Below are 8536 nucleotides of genomic sequence, written 5' to 3' on the forward strand. Positions count from 1 at the left end.
AATATTGTGGGATATTCATGTAATGGAAAAATTAATAACTGTCTTAAACATTTAATATAAAGAATACAGAGAAGCATTCAAAGAGATTCAATTGTTGAAAAGTGAAGTGGAATTAATAAAACATAATACACAGTGAAAACCATAAAGTAAGTGTAAAGAACAACTTTGAAAGAAAAACTATTTTTCCATTAATCATAATGACCAAACTAATCTCTAAGGAATCCACAGAAAAAATTATCTCCCTTTTTGCTGAAGTATGAGAGTAAAGGGTGTGCAAAATTGTAAATACTTGTACCCTGTTGATTTATTGGTTGAATCTTTCTGAAATCCTCTTCAAAAAAAATTCTGTTAAAGTATATGGCTTTCTGTGTAGGAGAATGTATATGAGGAAGTGAATGTGATGATAAAGTAAAAAATGAAAGTTACAGGTTGCATGAGAAACCCTACCAGTTCAAGGGTTTGTTGTTACTAAGTTAAATGTAAAATCATGAATTTTATAAAATTATCAATTGATGGTTGATAACTTTGTTTTTATTTCTACTTTTATCTTCTAGTATATATCCCCTGTCCTTCCCCAGTTACCCTTCTACAGCAAAAAAAGGGGGAAAAAAAGGAAAAAAAATTGGGGGAAGAGCTCCAGCAAAACAAATGACTGTTTAAAAAAGATATCTAATAGTGTTCTATACCCATAGCCTCCCACATGTGAAAAAAATGTGAGAAATATTTTTCTCATCAGTGCCACCTTTTGTCTGTTCTCTGCCACTCTTTGTCTCCAATACATGATAGAGCCTGGTATTCAAGAGGTAGTTTTCATGTTCTAAGTTTGGGAAATCATTGTATCTTACACTGTAGCCTAAAAAGTATAGAAACCTAACTAATGTCCTATTTTATTTAGATCCCTATGCCAAAATTAAATATCATGAGATAAGCCTATATTTTCTTTAACCTAATTATTTTTACCTGTTTCAGATTTGACCATGAATGGGGCTGAATTATGCAGATTGCTTAGCATTTTAAATACTATGAAAACAACTTTCTGCTTAGAATTTTTTTTTTTGCTTTGTTTTTTAGGTTTTTTGCAAGGCAAATGGGGTTAAGTGGATCGCCCAAGGTCACACAGCTAGGCAATTATTAAGTGTCTGAGACCGGATTTGAACCCAGGTACTCCTGACTCCAGGGCTGGTACTTTATCCACTGCGCCACCTAGCCACCCCCCCGCTTAGAATTTTTCAAGAAATGCTGATCATATGTCAGACTATAGATTATTTTAGAAAAATTATTTCTTTCATCTAGTCTTCTTAGTCACAACTTTATTTTTTTCTGTTGGTGTTACCACTAACCTTTTCAATTACATTCATAACTTCTATGTTATTCTTGATATATTCTCTCATGTTTCCATTCCATTTGGTTGCTAAGTCTTGCCAACTTTTAAAATATACATACAACTCCTTATCTTTTCTTCTTTTTTTTTTTTTACTCATGCTAGCACTACCATAGTTTGGCATCTCATCATTTTTCACCTGAGCTATATTTTTATAGCATTCTGATTGGCCTTCCTACCCCAGGACCTCTCCATATATGGGATGAATTTGAAATAATCCACAGAAGGTACTAGAATTAAGGAAGATTTTGCATAAGGTAGACTTTTAGGTGACTTAAAGATAAGCCAGGGAAGTTAGAAGATGTGGAAGGAGAGTATTCTGGGCATAGGGGAGGGCAAGTGTGAAAATGTCTGGAATTGGGAGATGGATTATCTAGTTAGAGGAAAAGGAAGGAGGCCATTGTCATTGTTGCAGAGTAGATGGGATGAAAGAGCAGTGTGAGGGAAAGGTAGGGAGTGGCCAGGTAATGGAGGACTTCAAAAGTTAAACCTGGGATTTTACATTTGAACCTGAAGGCAATAGGAAGCCAGTGAAATTGATTGAATAGAGGAGGTGACATGGGCAGACTTGTGCTTTATGAAGATCAGTTTGACAACTGAATGGAGAAGGGACTGTAGGGAAGAGTAACTCACAGCTTGTTATTGTTGTCTAGGCATGAGGTGATAAGGGCCTATTTCAAGTGTCAGAAGAGAGAAGGCAGTGCATGCAGGATATGTTAAAAGGTAAAATCGACAAGCCTTGCCATTGGATAGAGGAGTAAAAAGTAGTAAGGAGCTGTGAATGACACATAAGTTTCAAATCTGGGAGACCTGAGAAGATGTTAACAAGAAAGTTACAAAAGAAGAGAAGGTTTGGAGTAAGATTAAAGTCTGGATAAATAAGTCTGAGAATCATTTGTATAAAAATGATGCAGATATTGAACCTTTCAGTGGACAATTTTTTTATAATATAAATTTGACAGCAGACATGTCCTTATGAAGGGAAGGGGATCTGGAGCAGAGCTTGGAGTATAAGGGAAGGGACCAGGGCGCCAGCCAAGGGGGCCAGGGAGAGGCCTGTCGAGAAAAAGGGCATGAAGGGAGCCAGACTCAAACACAAATAGGAGAAGATGGGAGACAAATGAGGGTTTAGGGACAGCCTCTACCCAGGCATAGATGAATTTAAGACAGATACATGGGAGCTGGACATGTGGACATAGGGGCATGTGAGCAGAGTGGGGTAAAAGTTTCTTCTCCCTGTTGAAGAAGATTCAAGTAAGCCCCAGATCTTGCTGCCAAACTCAAGCTACCAGGTGGTGGCAGCAGCAGTATCTCCACAGATCTGTCCTTTTGCTTTAATTTGGAGGACTTCTGTTTGTTTTTTTAAGTTTCCCTAGGGAAAGGGGCCTTTAGTGTAAGAAGACACAGAGAGCTGACCTGAGGGATTGGAGAGGAAAGAAGAGAGGAAGCACGGTATTATACAGTAAATATAGGTGGTTTTTGTTTGTTTGTTTTTTAATATGGGTTTTCTTTCAGAATTCACTACATAAAGTTGAATTTGCATAAAGCAAATTTATGTAAAGTGAGACCTGTTTATAGTTGGATCCATAGAAATGATGAGATCTTCAAGTGAAATTATATAAAAGGAGAAGAGGAGGATACAGGACAGAGCCTTGGTAGATTATACCACAGCTAACAAGTGTATTCTGTATGAAGAACCAGCAAAGGAGCCTCAGATTTTTGAAATGGTAAAAAAGTAGGAGAATCAGGAGAGAGTAGTTTGAAAGCCTAGAAAGAAGAGAGTAAAGACTGCAAATAGGTGAAGGGTTAGGAGTGAGAAAAGGTAATTACATTGATTTGATATAGAAACTGTTAGTAATTTTGGAGAGAACAGTTTCTAATTGAGTTAGAAGCCAGATTGTAGATATTTAAAAAGAGTTCAGTGGTGGTTCAGTGGATAGAGCACTGGCCCTGGAGTTAGGAGGACCTGAGTTCAAATCCAGCTTCAAACACTTAATAATTACCCAGCTGTATGACCTTGGGCAAGTCACTTAACCCCCATTGCCTTAAATAAATGAAATTTTTTTAAACATGTGAGAAAATGAAACGGGCTCACCTCAGAAGGTAGGAGAATTATTAGATGATAGCAGGGTTGGATCGATCAAGTGAGGATTTTTTTTAAAGTGTGGGTGTGTTTATCTGTCATTTTTAAGCACTTCATGTCAGGTACTTTGTGCTAAGTCCTGGGGATTTCAAAAAGAGAGGTACCAACCTGTCCTGTCTGTCACAAGGTCTCGCTCTAATGGAGGGAGACAGTGAGCAAACAGATACACAAATAAGCTATATACAGGATTAATAGGAAATAATTAAAAGAGGAAAGGCATCAAAATTGAGGGTTTGAAAAAAACTAATAAAATGTGAGATTTTAGTTAGCGTTTAAACGATGCCAGAGAAGCCATGAAGGAGAAACATTCCAGGAATGAGTGATAGCCAAAGAAAGTGCTTATAGCTAAAAGATAATATGTCTTGTTTAATGGGACAGCAAGTGGGCCAGTGTTATTGAATTGGAATATATGGTGTGGAATAAGCAGAAAGAAGACTGAAAATAGTCAAAGGGTGGGGGTAGGTTTTGGGAAGGAATTTGAATGCGCAATGTTACCTTTGTAGGTGATAGAAAAATTGGAGGGTGACATGTTCAGACCTGCACTTTAGAAAAATTACCTTTGGTGCTTTGCTGAAGGCTGGATTGGAGTGGGGAAGACTGAGGCAGGCAAAATCACCATTAGGTTAGATAAGATTGTTGAAATAGGTGATTAGGGCCCTATTGGCCACCTCCAGGGTGATGGAAGTACTAGAGAAGCTATATTTGAGAGATGTTGCAAAAGTACAATTGACTGACTTTGGCAATAGCTTGAATGTGGGAAGGAGGAGTCAGATAATGAGATAACTGAGGATGGATTGATGTTGGTGGCAGTAATCATTAGGACACGAAGAGAGTAATAATAAGTGAAAGAATAGAGATAATGGGTGGGAGGAGAAGAAAGGCTGGAAATGAATTCATATTTTGTATGAAGAGGTATTTGGCCATGGCTAGAAGACCCACCTCATTATGTTAGATGATCATGAATGTGAAGAGTATGGGAGATGTGTGTTTAAAGGGATGGAAGAAGAGAAAGCACTTCGTCTCCATTTTTTTTCAGTAAAGTATGGGGCCAGGTTTTCATCTGATTGGGTAAGTGACTTTTGAAACCGAGGTGAAGTTGAAGGAGGGACATTTGGAAGAGATGCTGTGTTCTTTGGGACAAGTGAAGTTATTTAGGGAATTGTAAAAGGCATATCTATCACCTTCTGAACAGTGCGAGACTCAGTTGTAATTATGTAAAAATAAAATTGTAATGAATCCAGTGGACATCATAGTTTTTTTTCTTTTTTAATTCTCTAACTTTGTTTAGCAACACTAGTGTGTAAGAAGTAAAAGAAAATCCCTCAAGATATTCAGTCAGATAAAGGGTCACAGGTCTACAGAGAGGGTGATAGTAGAGTCTTAACTGGTTCACCAAGCTCTCTATGAACTTAGTCTTCATGGTCATTTGTCTTTATCTAATATGTAATTATGTAATGATATAATTATATTATACATAATAATATAATAGCATTTTTGTATATGCACTTGAAGGTTTGCAAAATACTGTACAAATATCCCATTTGATCTTCAAATCAACCCATGCAAAGTAGATGCTATTTTTATCTTGTTTTACAGATGAGGAAACTAAAGTTAAAATGATTTGCCTGGAATAGAAGTGGGTCTTTCTGGCTCACAGGCACAGCAGCCTCTCCACTCCTTAACACCTAGCCTTTCTCAATTGAACGGTGAAAACTCACAATGATACGAAGACTAGGTTTTTGGCCCCAAATTGATAAATGGACAAAGTATATGATCAGGTAGTTTTGGAAAGAAGAAATTGAAGCAAAATAAAGTAATATAAATATACCTTTAATTATTATTGATTAGAGAAATCCAAATGAAAACAACTTTGCTATTTAATCTCACACCTGTGAGATAGGCATGTTTTTTTGAAAAAAATTGGAATACTAATACAAAAATAGGTGGAACTGTGAACTCATCCTGCCATTTTGGAGAACAATTTGGAATTATCCAAAGAGTTACAAAACTGAGTGTACTCTTTGATAATCACTATGGTCTGTTTCCAAAGGTAATTGGGGAAAAAAATGAAAGTTCTCTTTGTGGTGACAAAGAAATTGGAACATTGAGAAGGGATGCCCATCAATTGGAGAATGACTGAAAATGTTGTGATTGAGATGGAGTTACTACTGTGTTATAAGAAATGATGAGGTGTGTATGAAATAATAAAAAAAAATGAAATAAGCAGAACAAAAGAACATTATATAGAATAATAGCCACATTTGGAGAAACAGGTGTGAATGACCAAGTTATTCTGAGTATTATAGAAAATTGGATCAGTTACAAAGTACATGAAGGTAGATACTATCTGCCTGCAGAGAAAGAACTGATAAATTGAAGAATGCCTAGTATGATTTAACATTTATAAACTTTGCATCATAGTGACCAATTTCATTTTTGTGAAATTTTTATTTCAATTTTTTCTCCTTTCCCTCCTCTTTCCCCAAGTCAACAAGTAATCTGATATAAGTTATGCATACACAATCATGTTACACGTTTCCATATTAGTCATAAAAGAAGATTCAGAACCAAATGGAAAATGTGGGGAAAAACATTTTTTTAAAAAAAGTGGGGGCGGCTAGGTGGCGTAGTAGATAAAGCACAGGCCCTGGAGTCAGGAGTACCTGGGTTCAAATCCAGTCTCAGACACTTAAATAATTACCTAGCTGTGTGGCCTTGGGCAAGCCCACTTAACCCCGTTTTGCCTTGCAAAAACCTAAAAACAAAATTAAAAAAAAGTGAAAATAGTATGTTTCAATCTGCATTCAGACTCAGTAGTTCTTTCTCTGGATGTGGATAACATTTTCCATCTCAAGTCTTCTGGAATTGTTTTGGTTCATTGTATTGCTGAGAGGAGACATTTGATAGTTATACAATGTTGCTGTTAATGGTGTACAGTGTTCTCCAGGTTCTGTTTACTTCGCTCAACTTCAGTTCATGTAAATATTTCCAGGTTTTTCTGAAATGATTTTATTATCTTTCATAGCACAATATTTCTTTACATTCTTATACCACAAAAAAGAGTTGCTATAATGGTTTTTTGGACATATGAAAAGAGGGAGACAGTTTGACATTTAAGGGAAATGGAAAAAAAAAGAATAGTTTTGGATTTAGTATTACAAGACAGAAGATGGAAAAAGACAACATTATCCATAAAAGGAGTTCATGATTGTTAAAGTGATGCATTTTCCGGTGTTCACAAGATCAAAGTATTACTATATATATAGGTGAGCTAGAATAAAGTAGTAGGATATGAGAATTGAAAATTGTAAATTGAAGAACTGGAAAATGATAGAGGATCACTATATAATGGTGAAATCCTCTGAGAAGAGGGCAAGAGTTGGTGAGGAGAGAATCTGTTAGCCAGGCATGAATTTATTGATGAAAGTGTCCTAGAGGTCAATTACTAATATAACTATTAGCATCTTAATTTTTGTATGTTTTTTCCCTGATATTGATATTCCCTTGTTTACTCTAGCATAAATCTTGCTTGTCATAATTAATAATTTTTTAAAAATGTATTTACTGTATTCTTTTAGGCATCATACATTTGGCAGTTTATATTCCTTGAGGAAATTGATTTCAGAATTTTTTTCATATTCTTTTCTCTTTCATGTTTTCCAGGTTTTTTAAGAAAAGTCTTGCCTCCTACCCCCAAATTACATGTCAAAACAATTTTTAACAATTGGTTTTTGAAATTTTTTTCTAATTCTGATTTTTTCTAATTTTTTTCTAATTTTTTTCTAATTTAAATTTATTTTTTATTAAAGATATTATTTGAGTTTTACATTTTTTCCCCCCAATCTTGCTTCCCTCCCCCCTCCCCCCCACAGAATTCATTCTGTCAGTCTTTACTTTGTTTCCATGTTGTACCTTGATCCAAATTGGGTGTGATGAGAGAGAAATCATATCCTTAAAGAGAAGTCTAAGAGGGTAACAAGATCAGACAATAAGCCTATCTGTTTTTTTTCCCCTAAATTAAAGGGAAAATAGTCCTTGCACTTTGTTCAAACTCCACAGCTCCTTATCTGGATACAGATGGCATTCTTCTTTGCAGACAGCCCAAAATTGGGAGAAGTGACAGATTCCAGACAAATCTCTGTACTAACACTGGGTTCTGGATTGAGAGAACCATTTGAGGGCGCACACGACGAATCTCTGTACTAACACTGGGTTCTGGATTGAGAGAACCATTTGAGGGCTCACTTGCCCAGTTTTGGTTGCAGTTCCAGAAGGGAAAGGAGTAGTTGGTGGGATCCTACCTGGGTAAGGACTGGAGTTCAGAGAGCCATAACAGACCACACCAGATCATACTAATTTGGAAGCATCAAAAAATTTTACAGGCCCTCAGAAATCTAGCTTTGAAAGCAGTAGTATACACAAAGCTAAAGCTCAGGCTAGTCATCCCTCTCCTTCTAGAGGTCAGCAGATTCTAATTCTAGCATAAAGTCAAGGATCAGTCTGGGGAGAAAAAAAATGAACAAACAACAAAAGGGAACGCTGACCAACTATAATGAAAGGAAAACAACACATAATCTCTGAAGAAGGCCTTGACTTGAACATATTTATAAGCAGAGCCCCAAAGAATAAATGCAAATTGAACACATGTCCAACAAGAATTTCCAGAAGAACTAAAGAAGTATTTAAAAAAAAACATGAGAGAAACTTGAGAAATCAAATGAGATAGAGGAAACATTGGAAAAATGCAAGAAAATTATGAAAAGAGAATTAATAATAAAATAATAAAATTATAATAATAAAATAATAAAAGAGATATAGAGCATATTGAAGAAAATTGCCCAAATGACAAAAGAAGGTACTGTCTGAAGAAATAACTCCTTAAAAAATTAGAATTTGAGAAGTGGAAGATGACTCCATGAGATATTAAGAAACCATAAAAACAAAGGCAAAAGAATGAAAAAAATGTGAAATAAATAAATAAAATGTGAAATAATCTCATTGGAAAATGAAAT

This window comes from Macrotis lagotis, chromosome 7 (assembly GCF_037893015.1).
Source record: "Macrotis lagotis isolate mMagLag1 chromosome 7, bilby.v1.9.chrom.fasta, whole genome shotgun sequence".
Lineage (NCBI taxonomy): Eukaryota > Metazoa > Chordata > Mammalia > Peramelemorphia > Peramelidae > Macrotis > Macrotis lagotis.